Source organism: Eubalaena glacialis, chromosome 11 (assembly GCF_028564815.1).
Source record: "Eubalaena glacialis isolate mEubGla1 chromosome 11, mEubGla1.1.hap2.+ XY, whole genome shotgun sequence".
Classification (NCBI taxonomy): Eukaryota; Metazoa; Chordata; class Mammalia; order Artiodactyla; family Balaenidae; genus Eubalaena; species Eubalaena glacialis.
The window spans coordinates 105915534-105940553 of NC_083726.1; the positions used below are offsets into that span (position 1 = coordinate 105915534).

The following is a 25020-nucleotide window of genomic DNA, read 5'->3' on the forward strand; positions in this document are numbered from 1 at the left end:
AACTCGAGACAGACTGAGAGAAAGTCAGCCACAGGAACAGTAAGAAGTTCAGGAAAGATTCTTGAGTGTGCTAGCCTAAGAGCTGATACTTGGACCCAAATCAACAAGACTGCCCCAGAGTAGGGAGGCACCACCTGACCTGCGGGCTCTAAGCACATACTTTGCACCTTAAGTATCTGTTGTATATCTTCTGAATGTCAGTGTTCTTTGAGGAAGGAGAACAAAGGAGAAAGGCTAACGAATGACGAGGCTTTGGAGGAGAAATCGTTCCGGGTTCCGGTGATGGGAAGGCACCAAATGATGTCGCATCTTCTCTCCTTTAGGGGCCTTTTATCCCGGCCGCTGTGGATCTTGCAGCTGCTCTTGTTCTTGTTTTGCTGAGGGTTGGAGGGTATTGCAGAATACCTCAGGCAGTGGAGATACGGACTTTGTGTAACTCTTTCTTCTGCCGCCTTTCCTTTCCCAGCTGACATGTCTTTCCTGCAGTTTCCTGGCACAGGTGAGGTGGGCTGAAATTGACATGGAAAAGATGAGGTCCAGAGGAGGCTGGGAACTCTTGAGCGGTCAGGATGGAGACAAGAGTTTGGCCAAGTGATCACTCTTGAGCAGATGGCGTGTCCTTAAGCAAGTTGATGAGAATACGCTTTTGGCTCCAATTCGCTCCTATTCTTGGCCTCAGTTTTAACTCTTTTCTCTTTTTTGACCTTCTGTTCTTGGAACCAAAAGGGGGCATTCCAAAGGTGACCTGGGCTGAAGTATCCACATCCAGAAGCTGTTTTGACTCCGGTTCTTCTTTTTTTGCTTCCAGGTCAGGTCAGAGATGAGGCCACCAGGTTAATGGAATGGGGCTCAGGATTCCCTTGCCTTTGAGAACGGTGCACCTTTGGGACTCCCATTAGCGTGCCCTTGCTCTCTCCTTCCACGCTTACCCTCCCCTCCACATCAGTGTACATTTTGCAGCACAAGCTATAGAGCTAAAGCCATATTTGTTCAGGTACAGAGGCGGGCGGATGAAAAGAAACAGACTATATGTAAATTTTATCTTATTTTATTTATTTACTTTTTAAATTAATTTTTTTTTTTTTTTTTTGGGAACTTATCGATCTGTATTTAAAAGGAACTGTTGACAAAGATTCACCGGAAATAATCTGAACCAGTGGGAAAATACAGTTAATACTACTGAAACCTACTAAAATAATTCCAGGACATATGGTTTATCGAACATAATGATACCTCTAAATGCTGTCACTGATATGAAACTGACTGCTTCTTACTTTTCTAAGCACACAGTGGTATAATGAACAATATTCAATCACTTCTGTTCTTTCCTGAATATATAAAAATTAGAATACCAATTTAAAAACTAATATATTCTTTGCTTTAAATGTTTCTTACAGATACAATGTCGATATTTTCATTCAATAGTGATGTGATTTAAGGGATTTTTCATTCACAAGTCAAACAACAATCTACCGAAAGGGAACTGATAGTCTATAGGCTCATCGTGCAAATAAAGAGTTCAGGAATGCAGCAACTGACGTTTCTAAAATACAAAACAGATAAAATTCTTAGAAGATACATACAATAAGCTCTACTAAGCAGCTGGCCACAGAACTAGAACATTTGATAATTTTACTGGTGATTTCAATGGGACTCCAGATGTTTCTAAACTCAACTTGAACTCTCATCTTAGGCTTTGTATTTTGCTTTTCTAGTTTCACTGATGACACAAACATGATTCAAATCCCTGAAGTATTCATTATAGTCAAGGGCATATCCTACAACAAACTTGCTTGGAATTTCAAATGCAACAAAGTCTGGTCTATATCCAGCACTTTGAGGGGTCCTTTTCACCAGCAAACTTGCAACCTTGACCATCTTTGGATTATGCTGTTCGACCAAGGGAAGCAAGGTTTGCATTGCTTTGTCAGTGTCAACAATATCTTCAACAATCAAGATATTCTTTCCAGTCAAAGTTGAGAGATCATCTCCACCAATTACCTTTTTAAAAAAATTATTTATTTATTTATTTATTTGGCTGCTTTGGGTCTTCACTGCTGCACACGGGCTTTCTCTAGTTGCAGCGAGCGGGAGCTACTCTTTGTTATGGTGCGTGGGCTTCTCGTTGCGGTGGCTTCTCTTGTTGCGGACAATGGGCTCTAGGCGCTTGGGCCTCAGTAGTTGTGGCACGCGGGCTTAGTAGTTGTGGCTCGTGGGCTCTAGAGTGCAGGCTCAGTAGTTGTGGCGCACGGGCTTAGTTGCTCCGCGGCATGTGGGATCTTCCCGGACCAGGGCTCGAACCCATGTCCCCTGCATTGGCAGGCGGATTCTTAACCACTGCACCACCAGGGAAGTCTCTCCACCAATTACTTTTATGTCACCTGTTGACTGGTCATTACAGTAGCTCTTCAGTCTGATCAAATCTACCGTCATAGGAATGGATCTATCGCGGATCTATCGCTATTTCTGTTCAGTGCTTTGATGTAATCCAGCAGGTCAGCAAAGAATATATAGCCTCCCTTGAGCACACAAAGGGCGCCACGATGTGATGGCCTCCCACCTCCTCCATCACATCTCGAGCAAGCCGTTCAGTCCTGTCCATAATTAGTCCATGAGGAATAAACACCTTTTCCAAATCCTCAGCATAATGATTAGGTATACAAAATAAATCCAGGTCATAACCTGGTTCATTATCACTAATCATGACGGTGGGGCTGCAGGTCACCATAACGGAGCTGGCTGGTGTGTGCGCTGAGGGCAGTCGGGGCTCTCATCAGCTTCTTAAAGGGGACGCAACTACCCCAAGGCTAAGAGCCCTGGGTCTGCCACAGGGAGGGGTTGGGTGAGGTGGAGGAGGAAGTAGGTGCAGGCTGGGGACCGGGACACCTCGTTCTTTTGCTTGCTCAGCATTCATTCCTGGTTCTTCTAGTAGCAGCACCCCGAGTCTCCTGTCACCGGAAATTCACTTGTTTATCAGGGCCACCAGCTTGAGCGGCTGCCTGCTGAAGACTCTTAAATTAATTTTTATTGGAGTCTAGTTGATTTACAATGTTGTGTTAGTTTCAGGTGTACAGCAAAGTGAATCAGTTATACATATACATATATCCACTCCTTTTTAGATTCTTTTCCCATATAGGCCATTACACAGTATTGAGTAGAGTTCCCTGTGCTGTACAGTAGGTCCTTAGTTATCTATTTTATATGTATGTGTCAATCCCAATCTTCCAATTTATCCCTTCCCCCTAGATGTAAATTTTAATTGGGGGGCTTATTTCTCATCTCCTTCCTTTCCTTGCTTGCCTTTGGTAATCGTGTTGCTCTCACTCTTTTTCTCTTTATTTTGCTCCCTATTCCTCTTTCTGTCTTAATGTTTTCAGTTTATTCTCTTGGCTCTCTTCTAATCCATTCCTGCTCCAGACCCCCCCTAAACTTTCCTTAGTATTAATTTAGTTTATTTTTGTTCTTTCCCAATAATATGACAAGAAATGAACTAGCACATGTGCACTGTAGCGTAAGATCATTTCAATTTGTTCCCCTCTCAGTAATTTTCAAGCAGTTCCCATTTTCTACCTTTTTAAGTCCAAACTCTGCAACCAAAATTCCCATTTTTCCCACTTGTAAAATGGGAATACGATTTTATGTGAAGAAAAATATGTGTGGCTCATACACATGAAAAATGTTTAGCCTCACCATAATGAAAGATACGAAAATTAAAAAAGCAATGACATATTTTTCACCTACCAAATTGGCAAAATTTTAAAAAATATGTTAACTATGGAGTATAGTGAGATCAGCACTTTCTCACACTGCTTACGAGAGTGTGAAATGATGCAACGGTTTTGGAAAACAGTGTGTAAAAATGCATTAATGACTTTTAAAATTAGTATCCTTGACTGGCTCTTCCCTAATTCTACTTCTAAAGAGACTGTCTTCATGACATCAGATATTCAGACAGAAGTACAAACATACTCTTTTAAAAAATTTATTTCATTGACGTATAGTTAATTTACAATGTGTTAATTTCTACTGTACAGCAAAGTGATTCAGTTATACATATATAGACATTCTTTTTCATATTCTTTGCCATTATGGTTTATCACAGGATATTGAATATAGTTCCCTGTGTTATGCGGTAGGACCTTGTTGTTTATCCATTCTATATATAATAGTTTACATCTGCTAACCCCAAACTCCCAGTCCTTCTCTCCCCCACACTCCCTCTCCCTTGGCTACCACAAGTGTGCTGTCTATGTCTGCAAGTCTGTTTCTGTTTTGTAGATAAGTTCATTTGTGTCATATTTTAGATTTCACATGTAAGTGATATCATATGGTACTTGTCTTTCTCTTTCTGACTTACTTCACTTACTATGATAATTTCTAGGTCCATCCATGTTACTGCAAATGGCATTATTTTATTCTTTTTTATGGCTGAGTAGTATTCCATTGTGTGTGTGTGTGTGTGTGTATACCACATCTTCTTTATCCATTCATCTGTCGATGGACACAAACAAATGTATTCTTTATAGTACTATTCACTAAGCACTTACTCTGTGTCCATCACCACACCAGGTGCTTCAGAGGCATTATCTCATTTACCCTGTGAGGTAGGTGCATTACTGACCCATTTTACAGATGAGGAAACCATGGCGAGAGAGGCTAAGTAACTTGCCTACGGTAACAGCCTGTTGGTGATATGGTCCTGTTCCCACTGAGACAGTCTTACCACAGAGCTCCTGCACTTAACCCACACGGTGTAATGCAGTATAGTGCTTACCTAATATGTTATTTTTCTGGTTTACCTTTTGCTCCTCTGCTCGGCCCCGTGAAAGCTTAGGCAAGTAGCTCCTGTCTCTGTCCCCAGCCTCCAACCCAGCCTTTGGCATTTTTTAGGCACTTGATGAATATCTGCTGAAGGAATAGCCTAATTGAACCTTTATTGTCCTCAGAACCAAATCCTCACGTATGCTTGAACTGCTCCCACCACTAGACTCGGCTTCTCATCCTATTAGTACCTGGTCATAATCGTCACCACCACCACCACTGCCACCATCGTCCTACTTCTCCATCATGAAAATTTTCCTGATTCCTGATCATGTGTGATCCCTTCCCTTTCTAAGCCCCATAACATTTATTTTAATTCACCCTGTGATAATTACATTACACTTTGTATTATTGTCACTTGTACATTCCAGGTTGTCAGAATTTTGGTCAGGGATAATTTCCCATAACTTACTGCATCCTCCTTAGTGCCTAGGACAGGGCCGTTCATGTCGTGTGTGCTCAGGAATGATTAAATGCATATTATGTCTTTAGCAGTAAATAGAGAAGGCTAGACTATACATAAAACACATCCCCCAATTAGAGCTCTTGATAAAAAGACTTAGCAAAGCACTGTAACATTGTGGCACCATTTTGAAAAATGATATTTACTCTTACTTTGTGCATTAGGCTTGGCAACGTTAGTAACCCAGTGGGTGTCAACTCCTTCTTCGATGCCCCTGTACCCCAATGAAGGCCTGTAAATCATTAAATACCTGCTCTAGACTCAAGGATTCCACTATTCCCATTCTCATTACTCCATTTTCTATCTCAGGGATGAGCATTCTCTGATAAAGTTGGCTTGGAACCACATTGGTTTCAGAGTATTGGGCAGATGAGCTATAATTAGCCATCTGGATGATGTTCACCTTTCACCTCATTACACTTCACCTTTTTCACATTTTGATCAAAAACCCACTAGCAAAATTAACTAAATTGAACCCAAAGGGGTTCAATCTTTATCTAATATGTGTAACTAGTTTTGTACCCATTTGTACCAGTCATCAGCTTGGGTTAAAAGAAGGGTCACATCTTTTATTTTTAAATTTACTGTTAAAACTCCCTCCTACTCGTATTATCAGGAAAAACAAATTCACCCTCTGAAGGTCTCTCTAATATCCATGCCAGATGGTTCAAGAACACGAGGAGTTTACTCAGGCTATAGATCAGCCTCATTCTAGACCTCAGAATGAGAGAGAACTGGATGGTCTGAGCAGCCTACTTAGTAGACCCTGTTTTGGTTTGGTTTGGTTTGGTTTGTTTATCTGGTTTGCCTTGGGCTTACAATGCTTCAAGTTACATTCATTTGCTCATCCACTGTTCCCAGGACAGGATCATTGTCCTGGGAGGTCTATATCTGAAGGACTTCCAGCTTCAGCCTTGTGCTGTGTTGAAACTGCTCCTTCTCCGTGAACCTCTAGCCCCTTACAAGTTGAGCTGGGTTCATATCGTACATTCCCCATTGCCTCATGGTGAGTTCCACCATTTTTCTTTCCTGTCAGTGGTCTCAGTCTGAACTATATCAATCTACAGAAGAGTGTCTAGTAATTTTGAAGGAGTTTGGGGGTATCAATCTGTTTTCTCCCAACAGAATCCTTGACTCTGTATTACTCTCTCCACCTCTTCTCTAGAGATCAGTGTTGTCCATACCAAGAGGGATACTTTTGTTATGCCCGAAAAGTCTTCTTTTATTTCTCCCCCAGGAAAGGAGGTGTTTGTTTGCCTTGGGGAACTTCTTGGGAGGATGCAGACTTCTTTCCAGGTCCATCTTAATGAAGAAGCAGACAATGGCTTCTTTTACTAAACAGTGTTAAGTTCTGTCTCACCATGACCTGCCTCGTGTGTATTTAACAGATATGTACTCTCTCTATATATAGATCTTTCTGTGCCGACTTCCTTCTTCCTTTTTTGCACATGTGCACACAATATTGTGCAGGTGTGTGCACGCACAAGCTCACAACTGAGAGCACACTAGCTATGTCAGATGATGTAAAAATTGAATTTGGGAAAAACAAGGAAAGTGTGGGTCTTTGAGTAGAGAAAAATGTGTCTCTTTCATAGAGCCTTGCAGTTTCTACATGACTGGATGGGAGGGAACTTACCAAGCCTGTGTTTGTGAGTCACTGGGTGGGCACATGGTAACACCGGTCACTTCTGCAGTTCTGACCACCCTCTCTAACCCAGCACCCCGGCGGACTGCAGTTGTTCAAGAGTTCCTACTCTGCTAGTGTTTCAGTGTGAAATTCACCCACAACTGTAATCAGTGACATCTCTGGACCCTCCCAGAGAATGGACCCTAAAGCGCTGATCTCACCACTGAGGATGTGGGTATGAATAAAGGTTAAGACTTTGCTGAGAATACATTAGTTAGAGACCTGGGGGTGGCTTTGATGATGAGGAACAGCGTTGGAAAGTGTGATTATTTTTTAGACTTGTGAAGATATTTAGAAATTAGTTGATCTGTGAAAGAAAAAAAATCTGTTACAAGGCTGCTATGTTGCCTGTGATAGAAATGTACTATGTCTTAAGTGATTCAGATATTTAGAATTTCAATTTATTATTTCTGCCTTATTTCTTCTTGCTTTTAGTTAGGTATTTACTCCCTGCAGACATGATTTAAATACTGCTTCTTTCTCAGTAAGAGTTATTTTGCATACTTTATGTGTGTGCCTAGAGAGTTTTATATTCTAAAATTTTGACTGGTGGTCATTAGATAGATATTTCACTATATACATGCTGGCTGATGAGTCATGAAAGAGAACCAAGGGAATTGGGTGGGGCTAGCGGCCTGAGCCATGGGCATGAATTGGAGTGAGAGGTGGGGAGTGTTAGTCTTTCTTTATGCTCAGAGCAAACCAGTCTACAAATGAGCCAGAGGCTAACGGTATTCTTCAGACTGGGGACAGAACTCAGATTGGGGGAAGCTGAGAGGAAACCTGTGATTTTCACATGGGAAGAAAGGGGTAGTTTTCCTTAAGATAATGGAGAGGAATTGTGTCTGGTAAAATAAGGTAACCTGTTGGTAGAGAGCCACCAAAATGACACCTGCCCAGCAGACCCAGTAGAAGCTCTTCCACCTGAGACCCGACAGTAGCTGGGAGCAATGGCTGAAGAATATGACTTTTATGAAAGAGTAGAATGAGTGGGCTGGTGAATGTTGTTCTGATCGGACAGTGAGAAGCAAGAAAGAGGCAAGAGTATGTCTCCTGGGCTGGAAATCATACTAGTCATTCAGTTGAGTGAATGACTGAAGTCATGGAAAGAATCAGTGGGACCCGCATCAAGACCTGAGAAGGTAGAATGTTCTCACACATTCAGAAAAGGACAACTTGGGAGCTCAGCTGTTCTGGGTTGTATTGAATATCCAGTCAACCTTGAAAGCTGTTTAATCAATTATACCTGATGCTTAGGCAAGAAGGACAATAAAAATGATGATGAATATATCAACTTAACCTGTTTGTAAATATGTAAATATTTATGAAATAAAACTTTTCCTTGCCTGTATTGTTGGTCATCGTACGTGGTAAATAACCTCACACTTACTGAATCTGAGAATTTACTCTGTGCCAGGCATTGTAGTAGCCACGTTCACAGGTATTATCTCATTTGATCCTCTTTTTTTAATTTGAATTTTATTTTATTTGTTTATTTTTTTATACAACAGGTTCTTAGTAATCATCTGTTTTATATATATTAGTGTATATATGTCAATCCCAATCTCCCAGTTCATCCCACCCCACCCCCCCATTTGATCCTCTTTACAACTCTATAAATTAAGAATTAGCACTGTTATTTTCTAGAGGAAAATAACGGTCGGATAAGTTAAATTACAGTCTAAGATCACACAGACAAGAAGTATCCAGATTTGGATCTGAATTTCTGATTCCAAATCCAGTTCTTTTTCCATAGCCCTAGTATGCGTTTTCTCTTTTTGTACTTACTGCTTTGTTACCTTGGCTTCTTCCTTCTAAAACCATGTAAGTTTATAAAGAGCAAAATCTAAATTTTAGATTTTCACTTAGGGCTCATTATGAAGTGGTGGCTATGGGAAACCAGTTATCAAAATCACAAAGAAGGATGAGGCATCTGGAGTTGAAACCCAGAGAGTAAAAGTTTGTAGAAATCTCTAGAGGTCAGGGCCCCTTATTCTTGTCAGACAGAATTCATCACAGAATATCTTTAGACTATTATTCTCAGGAATAAATAACACATATCTATCTTTAAGTGTGGTTAAAATGGAGGGAGTTTGCAGTTTGTACATTAGGGGTGTTGAGATGCTAACGCCAGGGACTAAATTAATGTTTGACCTTTAATCTCAATGCCAGCAAATATCTCCATAACCTCCTCCCACTTACCAAATTTCAGTGAAATCTATTAAATATTCTGGAAACTAGTCTTTTTGACAGCTATTCAGCCACCATTTCACAGAGGGTAACACCCTTAGAATGAGCCACATTTGGTCAAAGTCAATGAACGTTAAGTTCTTTTGAAGTGATCGTGGACAGATAGGTCACTGTGAAATGCCCAATAATTCAGAAGAAACAGAACACTAATTTTCTCTCCTCCTAACTTTATAAGGATATAGGAAATGATGTGAACAGAGTGCACACTGGCTTTATGTGCAATGAGTAAAAGTCGAAGACTGGCATGAATTTGGCTTCCAGGGCATATTGATAAAGTTCTTGAGCTTGCAGGGCAAGATGGGAGACATTTCATTTCCTGTAATGGTGGAGAACGGGATGGATTAAAATTTTAGAAACCAAGAGCCATGTTCAGAGGAGCAGAAATTAAAAAAAAAAAAAAAAAAAGTAGAACTCCAGGTAAAATAAATGGCTTACTTTCTGAACTGTTAGGTCCTGACCTGGTATTGCAGGACCAGCCTTCCTCAATGGCCCACAGAGGTTTGTGTGGGTCCCAGTGGCCTCGGCGCATGCGGAGCAGCTGTCTTGTCACTGTGAGTTGTGTGGCTCTGCTCCTCATTTTTCACCATACGTGTACAATCTGCGTGTAATAATCTGAGTTACCTGACGTCATCGGCTGGCTTGCTTTTTTTCTTTTGGGAGCATATTTGCAAGCAACTTATGGTTAACCCTTCCAATGCCTGTGAAAGGTCTGTGGTTTTGTTAACACCAAACATATCAAAGAAGGAAGCTTAACCGAGTCTGACTCTAGAAGTCACTCACTGAGCAACATGGCAACCCTCTACTAGTACATATTTAATTTTAAAAAAAACACAATTAGGTATTCAAGGAGTTGTACTGTGACCAGATCAGGGGGATCTTTGCCTTTATGGGGAGGAGATGAGAGGGGAATCTGGGAGTTATTCTCCCTTACGGTAGGAAAAGATTAAGAAGCTGAGAGACAGTTTCCACTGTTGCTTACCAAGTTCAGGCCAAGTGTTCTAAGAGAAGTTATCTGTCCGGGCGGTGGTAGTGGTGGGGATGGAAAAGGCCACATGTAAGCAGCAAGATTAAGATGGTTTGAGCTCATGCAAGGAGAATGGTCCCACATCCTAGGAGACTAGAGAAGAACTTAGTTTATCTATCAAGCCCCAAACTTGAATTTTAAAGACAATACAAGTGTAAAGGATACCAGATACACATCTCTAGTAAGTCCCTTATTTTACGGTCAAGGACCTTAATAAAAAACAATGGAATGCTGTGACTAGGAATGGGGATATTTTCGTGAATATGTCTGAGATAGTTGAATTCCCAGATTACCCTGTAGCCTGTAAACTGGCAGAGGTTTTTTTTTACTTGCTAAAGAAGAACCTCTCTCTTGCTTTTCCTGATGAACATGGAGAAGTACAAGCATGATTCACTTTTAAAAATGCAATTGGACTTCAAATTTAAAATGTCTGTTCTTTGAAAGATGTTGCTATAGAATAAAAAGATGCAAAAAAAAAAAAAGAAGTTGAGTGAGATGAACTTACTCTTTGTCACCAAAGATTTGAATATTAAGAACTTACTATAACTAAGCGACTGATTCCATAGAGGTCCTTGGTAGGAGGTCTTTTGGGGACTCTGTCTAGATAATTTGGATAATCTTTGCATCATTGTGGAACTCAGGAATATAAATACAAGGAGATATTTTCTTTGAGCCAAGACAGCTTTCCTTTTTGTGTGAAACATAACTTGCAAACTGAACTGATTAGTTCTAGTAACTTTGTTAATAAGTTGTTGCATATGTAACCAACATAAGCCTCAACATACAGACAAGGACATTGTGTCTCATTCCATTTACACCTGGAAGAAGCACCCGACTAGTTCAGGTGTGTCATTTTTTTTTTTTTTTTTTTTTTTGCAAAAGGTGAGAAACTGTGTTACTGTGTGAATTCTCAAGGATGCCATTGCTACTCTGTATTCATTTAATTTCATGGAGCCAAGAATAAAAGCAGATCTTGAAATATACCCTTGCTTTATTAGTAGGCAAATAAAATTAAAAAGAACATTATGTTAATTTAAGAGGCATGGAGGGGGCTTTGAGAATTGATAGCTCTTGGGTAGTTGTCTGTACATTTTTAAATGAATGGGGCATAGAGACTAATAAAGTGAACTGAAGAAAATTTGGTGTCAGGCTACTTTTGTGAGTTGCTTAGATTTAATTTTGCCATCGCAGGTTATCTTTATGCAAGGAGCACGGAGGTAATTGATTGATCTCCCGACTGATGCACACAATTATCGAAAACTATTGGAGGATCAGATGAAAAAGGCCAGAGTAAAGAAAAAAAATACATGGAGAGAAAGGAAAGACTAGAAAGTATCACTCCCCTAGCTTTCCTGAAGGAACACTGAAAAGAAATCTTAACAAAATCAATTTGCAATCATTTGAAGAGAAGAGGGTTTTTTAACTGGGTAGCTTGACTTCATAAAGGACAAGTCCTGTCATACTAATCTAATCTTCTGAGATGAAAATGAAAGACTGGGTAGATCAAGGAGAAAGATTTATATATAATTCATTTAGACGGTGGAATGCTTTGGATATGATACTGTATGGTATTTCTATCAGCCCTTACGTCGCTGCCTGAGATAGTGGACATCAGGGGCTCGTTGGCCACCTGAGGACAAATCTAAGGCTGAGTTCAAGGCCAGTGTTACTTATATTTCTGTCCATAGTCTGGTATTTGGATTAAAATGCATGGGCGTTTAATTTGCTCACCGCACAGAGCTGGTGGGAGAAGCGGCAAAGAAAGAGATAAGTAAAAAGAAGCTTAAAAAAATATAGCTGTCCAGCCACACTGCACCTCTATTCTCATCATTCTTATGACACATATTCGAAACCTCATGTTATCACTTAACTTAAGAAAGCCATCAATTATTCTGTGTATTTTGATCTATCTTCCAATCGGCTCACCCTGAGGATGAGGATGATGAGTTATACTTTGTCTCTACTTCCCACAGCACCTGCATTTAATAAATCCTTGATTGATTAGCAAACAGCTAATAAGATCATAAAGAACCGGTTGTATGAGGTCCAGTAAAAGAATACCGTAGGGTGATAACATGGACCAAATCCATCACTAGTTAGCAGTGCAACTGTGCTAGTAGGTGGATGCATAGGGGTGAAGCTTAAGAACTCATGAAAATAGTCTGTGTACTATACTAGGCGGGGGTTAGACTTTTACTAGATAACTGTGGTCATTCTGTGGTTCACAATTAAAACAGGAGGTGTAGATGGTTCAGATGGGAGCCACAGCGCTGATTCATGGAAGCTTGAGGATGTGTGGGGCGTGGTTAAGTCCACTCTGAAGTCAGACCCAGCTAGATTCTCAGACCAGCAGTGACCTTGGGTGAGTTACTTAACTTCTCTAAAGCTCACTTTCTCTATTGATGAAACAGAGAGAGTAATAGGGCTTACTTCGTAGGGGTATGAGAATTAATTGACATAATGCATGTTTAACCGAGTACAGTGTAAACTCAATAAATATTGTAATAAGAAACATAATAAAGGAGAAATAAAAGGGGTTGTTTAGGCTAAGGAAGAAAAGGCTGAGAGTAAGTGTAATTATAATCTTTACACGCAAAACAAATCACAGACCATCGTCTAAGTTGACATCACCTTAATTTAGTTCAATAAAATTTTTGAGGGCCTTTTGCTGAGGAAAATGTGAGAGCCAAAGGACTTCATCTGCAGCATGATGGAATTGAGATAGACATTGGGAAGATTTTCCGAAAGTCAGGATTGCTGGACTCACTGGCCTGTATATCTGAGGAAAATTGTGGAATATTCTTTGAAGGCTTGGAAGATAATCTAGTTCCACCTCGCATTCTCCTAAACTGGTTTAACCGTGGTGGTATTCTGAGCTGGGCTAGTGTCTTCTCAAGCCACTCTGGTTAATGTGTCTTCTTTGAGATCCCAGGCTGGCATTATTTAGTAGAGAGTTTTAAGCTGTGCTTGTACAGGGTTAACGTATTGGCACCTTGCAAGCAGTACCGAATTAGCATCAGGATGTCGTTGCTGAGCCATCAGGATCCGCCGTTTTGTTTCTGTGAGCATGGACCAGAATTCACAGCCAGCTGATGTGAGCCTGCGAGGTGAGCGGCTTTACTGCCGGGTCTGCAGATAATGAGACCACGTAAGAATCATACTTGTCTGGGGTGATTTCCTCTATAGGCAGAGGCCCCACTGTGAAGAATCTAGATGAGAGATTCAATGCGCCGGCATCTGATTGTAACAATGGCTCTGTACTCCAGAGGGTCTGATGAGGATGTGTAAAAGGCTAAGCTCGAAACTTCTTTGTTTGAAATGCCAATTGGCATTTTCTTTTAAAGAGCTCTTTTTCTGCTCACATGCTTCCATCAGAGGAAGCGTATTTAAGTGAAATGTATGAACTATAGAAATGTAGGAGACCACTGAATGTGGTTTAAAAACAAGAAGTATACAAACTTCAAAATAAGAATGTATAAATGGGCTCTTCCTTTACTTGTCCAGCTCTTATTTTCAGGAAAGATCGTGCCAACTTTGATACCTCCCTCGAGTGATGGCTGCTGCCCATCCCTGCTTGGCCAATCTTCCAGAGTCAAGTTGAGATACTGACAGCATTTCAGCGACCCAAGGCCCCAGAAGGGAGAATGGAAACGTTGGTTGGGCTAAAGGTGTAGGCCAGTTAGGACATTCCAATGGGGTCTTTATCTGTGGAACTAGGCCTGTGGGCAAAGAGAGTCAAAGAAGGAAGAAACCTCAGCCCGGGCTGCAGTGCGCATTACAGCAGTGACAAGATGGCCAGGGATATTGGCAGGGCTGCTACTGCTCTGTCGGGGCGGGGGTTAGGCTGGGCCAGAGACAGTGTGATGCTGGACTGTGTTGGAAGCTGAATCCACTCTGAAGTCAGACCCAGCTAGATTCGGTACCTTCTTGGTACAGAATTGGTACAGAATTCTGTACCAAGAAGAATTGGTACAGAATTCTTGGTACAGAATTCTGTACCTTCTTGGTACCTTCTTGAAGTCAGATTCAGCATTCTGTACCTTCTTGGCCAAGTATTCCTTCTGTGTACAGAGAGAGTAATAGGTGTTTTCTAGGAACGTAGACAGGATCGTGTGGCTCTCCCTGTGTCAGGTTAGGCACTGGGTGTTGGTTCCAGCCGATGGTGTCGCGTACTCAACGAGACTTCATATACACACGCCTCCCAGAGCCTGAGGGGAAGAAAATGAAGGGTGAGTGGGTAGGAACTCTGAACTCTTAAAGAGCCGTTTTTAGTGCTTTTACCCAGCAGGCACAAATGAGGAATAGCAAAAGTGAGAGTTGAATAATTCCGGAAAAGGAGAGCAATTTTCAGTATAAAGTGAACAGAGAAAATCTCAGGTAAACTTAGATGTAACCAATCAAACACTGGACACCATTTTTACGCTTTTGCAGGCCAGGCATACTGGGATCTGAACAAGGAGTCTAGGGAGAGGCTGAGGGCTGTTGGGACTGGACTTAACCTTGTACACTGCCTGCCGCAGGTAGCAAGCTCCAAGAAACCTATTTTAGGCCAAATAACCCACTCGGTGTGACTCAGACTGGTGTGGGAATGCAGGGGTTTGGTACATTAGAGGACAAAGCCACATAAACTTTTCACTGGTAAGGGTAGGAAGGGGTGTCCAACCTCTGCTGGCATCTGCAGATAGAGGCAGCAGGGTCCAGCATCAAGGGTGTCAGGGACTGTGCAGAATAGTTGGAAGTTCTGAGTAGGGCTCCTCATCCAATAGAGACTGGAATAAAAGTCGGGACACGTGGAAGAACTTTGGTTGGTCACATGGTTAGTCTGTGAAGGAGGAAGCCTTCTTCTGGGCGGGCACGTCTGCACCCAGCAGGCTCACATTAGGTGCTCCAAATACTGGGCTTAGAGCTGCCCAGTCAGCTTTAGAAGATGTTGTTGGTGAGGATGGGACGGGGCCAATCCTGGTTTAAAGGTTGGAAGGCATGCCTGGTGGCTAAAATTCCAAGTCCTACAATCGAGTGAGGCTGAGCCAGGCAGGTGCTGACAAGCTGTTGAAGATGTATATATATTTTTAATCTGCCTGTATGCAATTTTATTTTCATTTCTGGAGCCCTTCAAAATGCGATGCCTCTTTTAGACGGAGGACCAAATTGCTTTGGGACAAGTGAATAAATTCGAAGCCGCGTTAATTGTGAACAGCCGTCCTTGGCTTTATGTGAGGAAGTAGCAATTGGTTTCTCAATCCAGGGACCTGGGGAAACAGATCACTGACGTTTGTTGAGAAAAACTTTCTCAGGAAACTTCTTTCTGCCAGTGGAGGCAATGGCTTGTTAACCTGTGCCAAACGACCGTGTTTGGTGCAAACTCTATAATAAATTCAGCAATGCTTCATCTTTCTATATAGAGCAGGGGCAGGAGGACAAAGCACGTTTTGTTTTCCAGGGATCTCTTGCAGAGACCCATGTGTATGAACATAATCACTGTATTTAGAACCAGTGCTTTGTTATTTTTAGCAACACAAAAGGTACCAGAGCTCTTAGCTTCATCAAATACAAAATGCCTTTTCTACCCTCCCCCTCTCTTGGGCATCTCCCCCATTCTCTGCTCCCATTGGTATATGAATGTGATGCTCTGAGCAAATACATATAAAGAGATGGGAATGTTTATGTATTTGAAAGAAACGTCAGCGTCTTCCTTCTGAAAAATGCTGCTGGTGTGTCAAGTACCACCACTGGCCTGTACTTCACCTTGTTCTTTAATAATGATCACAGTTCTTCTGTAAACTCTACCCTCTCAGCTTAAGTTAAATGGAAAGATTTTGATAGTATTGGATTTTGGATTTAGTATTTCATACCTCATAAAAAATTTTTTGTTTTCCCTTGGTTGTATGGTTTAGTTTTACGATGCCCTTCTTTTTATCTATGAAATGCCCTTCTTTCTATCTACGAAATACTCGGATCTATATTTGTGTTGAACACACTTGATTTTGTAAACTTGTCTAAATAAATTTAGTCTGATATCGATAATCCTAATGAATACTGTTAGTTTAATATTTATACTATTTTTTCTCTATCTGTTTCATTTTTTTCCCAACTTTTCCCATTCCCCTACCTTCTTCGCTTGCGTTTACTTAAGAGTACGTTGATTCAGTCACAGAATGTGATTGTTGCTGAACTTGTCAGCTCGCTCTTTTATAGAAAAGAACCTCTTAATAAAAATACAAGTCAGTCCATCTGAGAGTTGTTTTGATGTGCATAATGGCACAGGCCATAGTGAGGGATTTTAATTTAAGATGAAATGGAAGAGCCTTGTTAAGATTTTGGCATCTTGATACCTTCCAGAGGAGGACAAGCACATTCCGGAAGTTCTCTTGGTATTCTCCAGGCCTTTTGCTCCCCGACTTAATTCTTTAATTCTCTTGGGTATCTTAGCAAGAGGGATAGGCCTTTTTATTCTTCTCCTCTTATTGCCCTGTCTGTTGCTTGTAAGCTTTCTTCCTGCTATAAAATCATCTCTGAGACCTAGAATAGGAAGAACCTTGTAGACGTTCTCAAAGTGAATACTTTTAGTTTGTTTCTCAGCTGTGGCTTAAATTCAGCGACTGAAGCACATCCAAGAGGGAGACTCAGGGAAGAAAACGGGACAAAATTCAAGGAGAAAGTGAAATTATCTTCTGAAAGAACAAATAAGAAAAAGGCTGCTGGCTTCTGGGGGAGTTGTTTAGTTATCCAGAGTGGCTCTTAGACTAGCTCAGTCTACTTGAATATCTGTTCATGGGCTTTTGAAAACCCAGAGTGTTCTCCTTTGTGTGCCATGGTTTACAAAGAATGAATCTGGCAAGAAAGATCATGATTCTCCACCGGTGAGCTTCCTTTGTGTGTTTCAGACATGATATTTCTGATTAATGGCGAGGTTGGAGAACATCGGGCCCTTTTTTCCTTCTTGCGGGGCATTGCTCACAAAATTGACACTATCCAAACCCACCCTAAATAGCTACCACCAGCCTTAGTCACCTGAAAAAAAAATGATGGTTGGAATCAGAATTTATAGTCACCAAAGAGGGGGTCTCTTGGAGTTAGGTCGGGGAGAGAAAATCTTCCCCTCGTGTTGGGAGAGAAAAGAGATTTTGTCCCCATGTTCTGCTTTGTGCTCAGCATGGAAGAAGTAAAGAAGAAATGCCCAGGACTAAACCAGCCGGAGTGAACCTGACCTCTTAGTCCATCATTTCTACACTTGCCTTCTAAATCTGATGGTAGTGGAGAAAGTTTTCAGCAAAAGCCTAGTGATTCTAGACTTTTATCAAACACAGATCCTCCTTAAGAACTGAATTTAGAAGGAAAACAGCAGGACTTTTTAACTCATATACTAGGAGGAAGGACTCGGAGAAAAATCAGATTTGTTTACTCTGAAATTACTTTAATGTCCTAGCAGGCTCATAATCCCTATGATGTTATAAATTACCAAGATTTGAGTAGTGTGGGAGACTTTAAAATACTAGAAAAATATATTATCAATTCGATAGCCAACAAAAATAAACTAGATTTGAGAATTATCTGGTTGAAACATCAATTGCCACGTTTTTTAATTGAGGTGTAATTGACATGTAATGTTATATTAATTTCGAGTGTACAATATAATGATTCCATATTTGTAAATACTGTGAAATGATCACAGTAAGTCTTGTTACCATTCGTCACCATACATATTACAAAACTTTCTCTTCTTGTGATGAGAACTTTTAAGATTTACTCTCTTAGCAATTTTCAAATATGCAATACAGTATTATTAACTGTAGTCATCAGGTTGTACATTGCATCCCAATGAGGTATTTATTTTATAACTGGAAGTTTGTACCTTTGACCCCCTACACCCATTTCACTCACCCCATCACGCCCCACCTCTGGCAACCACCGTTCTGTTCTCTGTATCTATGAGCTTGGCTTTTTTGTTTGTTTTGTTTTGTCTTGATTTGATTTGATTCATTTGTTTTGTTTTGTTTTTTAGAGTCCACATACAAGTGAAATCATATGGTATTTGTCTTTCTCTGCCTGATTTATTTCACTTAGCATAATGCCCTCAAGGTCCATCCACGTTGTCACAAGTGGCAAGATTCCATTCTTTTTTATGGCTGAGTAATACAGAAGCAAAAATAAACAAGTGGTACTACATCAAACTAAAAAGCTCTGCACAGCAAAGGAAATCATCAACAAAATGAAAAGGCAGTCTACTGAAGGGGAGAAATATTTGTAAATCATATATCTGATAATCATATATCATATATATAAAGAACTCGTAAAACTCAATAGCAAAAATAGAAACAATCATTAAAAAATGGTCAGAGGACTTGGATAGACATTTTTCCAAAGAAGACATGCAGATGTCCAACGGGCACGTGAAAAGATGCTCAGCATCACAAATCATCAGGGAAATGCAAATCAAAACCACAATGAGATATGACCTCACACCTATTAGAATGGATATTATAAAAAAGATAAAAAATGACAAGTGTTGGTGAGGACGTGGAGAAAAGGGAACCCTCGTGCACTGTTGATGGGAACATAAACTGGTTCAGCCGCTATGGAAAACAGTATGGCAGTTCCTCAAAAAATTAAAAATAGAACTACCATATGATTCAGCAGTTCTGCTTCTGGGTATTTATCTGAAGAAAATGAAAATACTAACTAGAAAAGATACATGAACCCTCCCATGTTCATTGCAGTACTATTTACAGTAGCCAAGATGTGAAACCAACCTAAGTGCCCACTGATGGTTGAATGGATAAAGAAGTTGTGAATACACACAGAAACACGCATAATGGAAAATTACCACATTTTAAAATTCAACGAATATTTACTGGGAGTCCACTTTGGGCCAGGCCCCATTCTAGGTGCTGAGTTATAGCAGTGAGCAAATAAATTGATCCCTGCCTTCATGGTGTTTACACTCTAGTTGGCACGAGGCATACATTCATAATAAATACATCACATCATCTGTTCGATGGTGATAAATGCTATGGCAAAAAGCAAAAGTGGAGCAGGATAAGGGGCCTCAGTCCTCCCTGCGACAGGAGAGGGCGGCTGTTGCATCGCATTGCGGGGTCAGGTTTGGGCTTTGTTGAGAAGGTGAGGTTTAAGCAAAGACTTGAACCTGGTGTGTGTGTTAGCCCTGTGAGTGAGTGCCTGGGTAGCTAGAGGAAGTGTTTCAGGCAGAGGAAATAGCTTGAAATAAAGGTCTGGAGCGGGAATGAGTATATTTAAGAGCGGTCAGCGTGCTTGGAGGAGAGAGAGAGTGAGAGTCAGAGGATGTGGGATCTGAGGGGCAGCGGGGTCCGAATCAAGGGTGTTGGCTTTTTCCTTTTAGGGAGTTGGGAAGCTATTGAGGGTTTGGGGCAGAAGGTAACATCTTATGATTTAAGCTTTAAAAGGATCATCCTGCTTCTTTGTTGAGCATGAGACTGGGGCAGAGGCAGGAGGTCCAGTTAGCAGGCCCTTTCAGTGATGGGTGAAGGATGAGGGTGGCTCAAACAAAGTGGGTAAAAAAAGGTTGTGTTCTAGATACCTTTCGAAGGTCAGGCAGTCACGGTGTCCTGACTGATTGGATGTAGGATTCCAGAGAAAGAGAGCAGCTGGCTATGGAAAGATAGAGTTGCCTTTAACTGAAATGGGAAAGGCCGAGTTCAGTTTTGGAAATGTTGGAGATGTTTCAAAGATATCCAAGCGGAGCTGTCAAAAAGGCAGTTTGATGTACAGGTTGGAAGTTTTGGAGACAGAAGTGTGAGAGTGATCAGCACGGAAAAGGGGTTTAAAGCAGGAGACTGAGTGAGATTTCCGAGGAGGTGAATGTCGATAGAAACGAAATGAACACCACGGATTGACCCTGGGGCACTCCAGCTTCGAAAGGTCGGTAGGAAGAGGAGGAACCAGCAAAGAAGATGGAGGAACAGCAACCAGTGAGGCAGGAGGAAAATCAAGAGAATGTGAAGCCCTGGAAACCAAGGGAAGAAAGCATATCTTGGAGCAAGTGATCACCCAAGTCAAAGGCTGCAGGTGGATGTTGGAGTTGGCAATACCAAGGTCACCACTGCCTTTCACAAGAGGATTTTTAGAGGAGTAGTGGGGTCAAAAGTCTGACTGAAGTTAGCGCAAGAGAGAAGTGGGGAAGAGGAGTTGGAAGAAGTAAGTATAGATGATGCTGTCATGGAATTTGCTGCAGAGAGGAGTGAAGAAGTGACTGGTACACTTTCTGCCTCTCTGGCTGGCTCCACGGTGGATTCCCCTCACATTTTGTAAAAGTGCACAACTCTTCAGGCATACCTTATTTCCGTGAAGTGGCTATGTGCCATCAGCGTAGAAATTTGGAACCGGTTGAGATCATCAAGGTCATTTCAGTTCACCTCCCACCTGATAATGGAATCTTCTTTGTAATATTAATACAACCAACATTTAAATTTTGTTCATGTGCCACCTAGGGATCCAGAGGTGAATAAGGCACAGTTCCTGCTCTTGAGAAACATACCTTTTTTAATGGGATGAGGCAGGCATATATGCTTCCCAAGAGAAAAGGGAACCTTCTTCATACACTCTTGGTAGGAATGTAAATTGGTGTAGCCACTATGGAAAACAGTATGGAGGTTCCTCAAAAAACTAAAAATAGAACTACCATATGACCCAGCAATCCCACGCCTGGGTATATATCTGAAAAAAACAAAATCACTAAAAAGATACACGCACCCCAATGTTCATAGCAGCATTATTTACAATTGCCAATATATGGAAGCAACCTAAGTGTCCATCAGCAGATGAATGGATTCAGAAGACGTGGTACATATATACAATGTAATACTACTCAGCCATAAAGAAATGAAGTTTTGTCATTTGCAGCAACATAGATGGACTTGGAGGGTATTATGTTAAGTGAAATAAGTCAGACAAAGACAAATACTGTATGATATCACTTACATATGGAACGTAAAAAGTACAACAAACTAGTGAGTATAACAAAGAAGCCGACTCACAGGTATGGAGAACAAACTAGTGGTTACTAGTGGGAAAAGGAATGGGGGAGGGGCAATATGGGGGAGCGGATTAAGAGGTACAAACTATTAGGTATAAAATAAGCCACAAGGATATATTTTACAACATCCTGGGGAATATAGCCAATATTTTATAATAACTATAAATGGAGTATAACCTTTAAAAGTTGTGAATCACTGTATTGTACATCTGTAACTTATATAATTTTGTACATCAACTATACTTCAGTAAAAACTTTTAAAAATATATAAATATTATGATAGAGGCATGAATAAAATATTGCGAAAGCACAGGGGAAAGAGAACTAACTTGACCTGGGGACGTTAGAAAAGATGATATGCATAAAAAAGCTGACATTTGAACTAGGTCTGAAAGATGAGCGTGACATTTTCCAGATGGAGTGCTGAAGAGAATCCCTTTATCAGATAATAATCCAGCTCCTTTTTGAATGTTTATAACTACAGAGAGCTCCCTACCTTATGAGGCCCATTTCATTTTAAATAGCTGTAATTGTTGCAAATGTACTTTCCACATTGAGCCAAGCAGTGTCTTTTATTATTTCTGCACATTGGTCCCGGTTTTCTCCTCTGGAGCTAATGGGCAGAGGCTTATCTTTCTACCATGTAAGTCATTTCTATATTTGAAAATAGATATCATGTTCTCTTTCAAGTCATCTCTTTTCCATGTTGCAAAAAGGGAAATGGATAAAGTCTCCAGTTGCGTTCCCTGAGAAGCTGATCTGAGACTAAGTTGGTGGACAGGAGGAAATGCTCTTGAGATCAACAGCATGAAAGGAAGGGAAGATTGGGCAGGAGTGGGCAGAGGGAGAAATACAGGTGAGACGCAGTATTAATGGAAGCTTGTGGGAAGTTCTGAAGATAGACTCATCCTTCAGAGTTGCCTAGAAATAGGGCAAGAGGACCAGGTCTTTGGACGCCTTGACCACCAGTCTTTCAATGCATTCTACCCCAGGAAGGGGACGTGACTTTGGGCCAGGTGGTTCTCTTCAGCTGACACAGTCACCAAAGTGGGATGGCAGCTGAAACCAATTGCTAGGGGCACCGTCAGCAGCTGGGGTAGTTAATCCCTTATGTCTGAAGTGGATCTGTAAGGGATCTCAGTGATGCAGAAGAAGAATCTCGTGTACTGCTAATTCTTTAGGCAGCTATTTTCTGAGACAGTTAATAGAATGAAAAAAGTACCTGTTTTTGTTTCTTCTTATTAGCAAACAAACACCCTGAACATCAACGTGATGAGGTCCACCATGACAGTTCCAGACTGATGGGGTCTAGTGTACAGTCGTGTCTTCCCTGTGCTAACTGCACCTATCAGTCATGATAGCCCTTTACCTACGACTGCTTTAAGGGGCTCTCAAGGCAAGTTGAAGAAGTACATTCACGCAATAAATTTGACTGGGAATCTTCCCGAGGAGGAAGAGGACCCTCCAAGGACCCCTGCACGTAACATTCTGTAATGACATTAGGAGAATAAAAATGTAAGTGTGGAAGCATAGTGAGCTGAGTTATGTCCCTGTCCTTCATCCGAGAAGATGCTACTTCTTGTGGTGAGCACAGTGCATGCTAGGAGCCTGCAAAGATGGATGCTTGGCCAGCAGTCCTTTCCACTCCATGCACACATGAAGATTGCTCTTTGATCTGTGGCTGTGACCATAATTTGCAAAGCCTGTCACTGCCTACAACTTTTAGTTAGCCCAAAGCTTTGTTGAAAAAGAGCTGTTCCATTCCCGATTACCATACACCAGACTGATGTGTCAGCTAAATTACTAATGCTGGACCACTCACTATACCGGGAAATATTTGCCCAAGCTATGACTTTGTCTCTTGATTCCTGTTTGGTTTCATTAACCTCCTCTTGGTGCCACAGATAAAATGGCCGTGTAAGGCATCCTTATTTAATGCAGGATTGGCAAGATAAGATGGTTGAACTGGGCATTGATGGGAGCAGGGGAACCAGAAAAAGGGTGATTGTGGAGGAAGCGAGAATTAGAAGGTTAGATGCGGATGTGGTGAGGGTTAGACAGAGCCATATTAATTTTTCTCTGTTCTTACTTTCACCGTATATTGGCTTTCTTCACATAGTAGCTGGCGGTTTCTTTAGGAGCTCATTTATAATTGTGAGAGAGTTTTAAGAGAAGACTAAGAGAGGAGAGGGTCAGGTTGGTATACAGTAGATTGGTTTTCTTTTAAATTCAATCTCATTAGCATGGGCTCATTTACTAAGGACCGTCCCGCCCCCCGCCCCCACCATGGGTTTTCTTTCAAGGCTATCTCTAGCTGTGTATTTGAACCAGCTGTGGTTTCACTGTAGATGGAGCTTTGTGGGTATTCAAGAACCTCCTTGTGATATGTTCATTTATCATAGAATGGGTAGTCTTACTTTGTTTGCAATGGGGATCCCTCTCATCCTAAGCCTGTGCATTTTAAGGTACATTTAGCTTTTGTCACTTTGTTATGTCCACTGGGCTGGTGAAAACTCGAGTGATAATACGTCTCATTTGAGAGTCCCCCAAATCCCCTAACTTAGCTGGAAGTAACAAGGAAAACAAATGGCTGTCTCTTTAAAGTGATAACCATTCTGGGTGAGTTGTTCTGTCACAGGGCCTTCCTTTCCTGTTGTTGTGGTTCTCTGTGGGCCCCTGACAAGTCTTGTCATAATTAAGCTTTGTTGTCCTGGATTCCCACTATATCCTATGACCTAAGGACAAGGTCAGCTTCACCTGAAGAGCAGTACATAGTGGCACTGAAGTAGAAGACCAGGAGCAGGGGCTGGCCACATATGAAATCATTGTTCTATCCTGCATTAATTTCCATTCCCTCCCCACCCAATTCTTGATGCCCCCACCCTCTCTAATTCTCTGAATTCCATTGTCCTACCAGGCTCCTCCTTGACTGTATATTTAAGCCAGGGGAGGGAGCCATTATAAGCACCATTTTACCCTTAGCAGAAAGAATTGCCCCCAAACGACTAGGCAGCTACTGTTTCATTCTGGATCGCTTGCGGGGAATGTGAAGAGTTCAAGCCACGTGAAGCACACACAGCTCTGGCAGAGCCTCGAGGGGCTGGCAGCTTTCGTTGCCGAATCAGGGTCTTTGGACACCAGCTGGATAGTTCCCAGCCTGCATTTTTTTCAATAGTGGGTGCCCCAAAAATACTCAGCAGTTTCTCAGCTGTACAACAATGTGTTCCTGAACGGAGAAATCACTGCATCATTTTGTTTAAAAGCCTGATCTCTTGTAACCGTACTTTGAAGCTCTAGTTTGGGGGATAAAAAAGAACTGCCCCTTTGAATTAAAGACACAGTTTTGTTAGCTTGGATTGTTATAAAATGGAGATGAACCATCAGATAGGAGATAGGGGCCACTGACCAAGAAAAGAGATGTCATTACCCAGGAGGAAATCAGGGGAAAATGGACTGAAAGAGAAGGACAAGGCTGAGAGGGTCTTCATTGTGTGGTTTCAGATTCTTCTAGCTGTAAGATCGAGATAAAATGCAGGGCTTGACACCTCCAAACAACAGGTGAAATACAGCTTAAAATGGGAGAAATTTAAAATAGCTTCTCCCTCAAGAGGTAGGAGAAAACATAAGATGCTTAGAATTCACAGAGGGCTGTGTGTAATACACAGGTCAGACGGAGACCCGTGGCATTATATAGGTAAGAGAAAGAACAATCCTTTCTATGTTGTTCTCATATAAAGCTTAAGCATAAATGACCTTGAAGACAA

The 25020-nt window shown here is 41.3% G+C and overlaps 1 protein-coding gene and 1 pseudogene across 1 annotated transcript in view; one reads left to right on the plus strand and one right to left on the minus strand.

Moving 5' to 3' along the window:
• The window catches only part of GRIN2B (glutamate ionotropic receptor NMDA type subunit 2B), a 293640-nt gene that overhangs the window by 85874 nt on the left and 182746 nt on the right, over positions 1–25020 (plus strand). The window lies entirely within an intron of this gene.
• On the minus strand, positions 1690–2728 carry LOC133101538 (hypoxanthine-guanine phosphoribosyltransferase-like; annotated as a pseudogene).